This window comes from Oryctolagus cuniculus, chromosome 14 (assembly GCF_051225735.1).
Source record: "Oryctolagus cuniculus isolate XC-2025 breed Fujian yellow rabbit chromosome 14, ASM5122573v1, whole genome shotgun sequence".
Lineage (NCBI taxonomy): Eukaryota > Metazoa > Chordata > Mammalia > Lagomorpha > Leporidae > Oryctolagus > Oryctolagus cuniculus.
In genome coordinates, this window is record NC_142880.1 from 71,596,062 (window position 1) to 71,598,345 (window position 2,284).

The 2,284-nt window shown below is 45.2% G+C and overlaps 1 pseudogene across 1 annotated transcript; it reads right to left on the reverse strand.

The window, feature by feature from the left end:
• On the reverse strand, positions 1-941 carry LOC138845194 (large ribosomal subunit protein eL6 pseudogene; annotated as a pseudogene). Its single transcript, XR_016220743.1, has one exon. The product of XR_016220743.1 is annotated as a large ribosomal subunit protein eL6 pseudogene (transcript).
• Between the last annotated feature and the right edge of the window lie 1,343 nt (positions 942-2,284).

Genomic DNA, 2,284 nt, shown 5'->3' on the forward strand with positions numbered 1-2,284 from the left:
TTTTTTTTTTTTTTTTTTTTTGTTGTTCGTCATTTAATGAGCTTCCCCTCCGAAATCAGAACACCAGTTTGTGAGGGTAAACTCCATTCGTTAGAGCAAAGACAGACCGCAGGTATCCCTGGAGCTGCGGCACAGCCTTGATCTTCGGCAGTATTTGCGAATCCACAGCTTTCTGATCAACCTTGCGCTGCTCTGTTATCTCGTATTTCTCCTTCTCGGTGTCGAAGATCTCGCCTTCCTGGTGTCTGGGCTTCCGCAGCTTCTTCTTCTTGAAATAAGCATCGGTGAGATGCTTCGGGATTTTCACACCGCTGATGTCAATTTTCGTGGAGGTGGCGATGACAAATTTCTGGTGTGTTCTACGCAGGGGAACCCGATTCAGGGAAAGAGGCCCAGTCACAAGCAGCAAACCACTGCTCAGCTGCTTCAGGAAAACCACCCTCTTGCCCCTGTGGCGCCCCGTGAGGATGATGAGGATGGTCCCAGGGGTGATGCTGGCCCGCAGCTTCCTCACGTGCTGACTGAAGGGCTTTTTGCCGTGGCTCAACAGCTTCCGAGGGACATCTTCGGTGGGATAGTACCGCGGCATTTTGCGAAGCTTGACCACCCTGGTGCCACCATTCTTGTCGCCACCAACTGGTTTCGTGACGGTAGCCAGCACCTTCTCCCTCTTCTTCTTCCTCTCAATCCTGGACTTGGGAGCCGCGTACTTTCTCTTGTACAGGGCCTTCCTGGAGTACATGGCGGAGCGGGAGTATCTGCCAATCCCTCTCACCAGGACGGGGTTTCGGCTGCAGTGGGGCTTCCCCTTCTTGGGCTTCTTCTCCGCGAGGGTCTTCTTCTTCGCCTTGCCGCGGGCATGATCGGCTTTCTTGGCTGGAGATTTCTTGGTAGCGTCCGGCTTTGCAGCGGGAGCTTTTTCACCCACCATCTTGCAAGACGGGAAAGAGAACCAATAGATGATTTTTTAAATGATGATGAAATCAGATCAGACCTATTGTCATGTTTAATCCCAGTGAGAGTCAAGTTGGGAACTGATAATTTCTTCTTTTTTTTTTTTTTAACAGAAGATCAGTTTAGTATACATTAAGTAAAGATTTCAACAGTTTGCAACCCCATAGAAACACAAAGTGAAATATACTGTTTGAGTACTCGTTATAGCATTAAGCCTCAATGTACAGCACATTAAGGACAGAGATCCTACATGAGGAGTGAGTGCACAGTGACTCCTGTTGTTGACTTTACAAATTGACACTCCTGTTTATGGCATCAGTAATCTCCCTATGCACCAGTCATGAGTTTCCAAGGCTGTGGAAGCCCCTTGAGTTCTCCGACTCTTATCTTGTTTAGACAAGGTCATAGTCAAAGTGGAGGTTCTCTCCTCCCTTCAGAGAAAGGTACTCCTTCTTTGAAGACCTGTTCTTTCCACTGGGATCTCACTCACAGAGATCTTTCATTTAGTTTTTTTTTTTTTTTTCCAGAGTGTCTTGGCTTTCCATGCCTGAAATACTCTCATGGGCTTTTCAGCCAGATCGGAATGCCTTTAGGGCTGATTCTGAGGCCAGAGTGCTGTTTAGGACATCCGCCATTCTATGAGTCTGCTGAGTATCTCGCTTCCCATGTTGGATCACTCTCCCCTTTATTTATTGATTTTACTAATATTATCATGCTTCAAAACTTATTGAAATTATTTTACTATTACAAACTCTGGACACAATGCAATAAGCCTTGCTATATCAGGTATTTTTTTAAAGATTTATTTTGTTCATTTGAAAGAGTTACAGAGAAAGGTAGACACAGAAGTCTTCTATCCACTGGTTCAATTCCCAAATGGCCTCAATGGCTGGAGTTGAGCTGATGTGACTCCAGGAGTCAGGAGCTTCTTCCAGGTCTCCCATGTGGGTGCAGGGGCCCAAGGACTTAGGCCATTCTCCACTGGTTTCCCTAGGCACATTAGCAGGGAGGTGGATTTGAAGTGGAACAGCTGGGACTTGAATTGGCACCCATGTGGGCTTCTGGCTCTGCAGGCCAGGGCTTTAACCCTCTCTATCTGGTACTGAAACACACAAGTGAGACCCAAACTCATATATTCAGTGTTAAGTCACTGTCATCCTTATATATATGGAAAAAATAAAACTTAGTCTATTACTCCATTCCCAAGAGGTAACTCAAAATTGATCAAAGATCCACATAAAAAACTCAAAAAAAAGGACTTAGAAAAAAAAAAAAACTTTGCATAGGTAAATATTTTTGGACAGAAAACTAAGAATAGTGACTATAATAG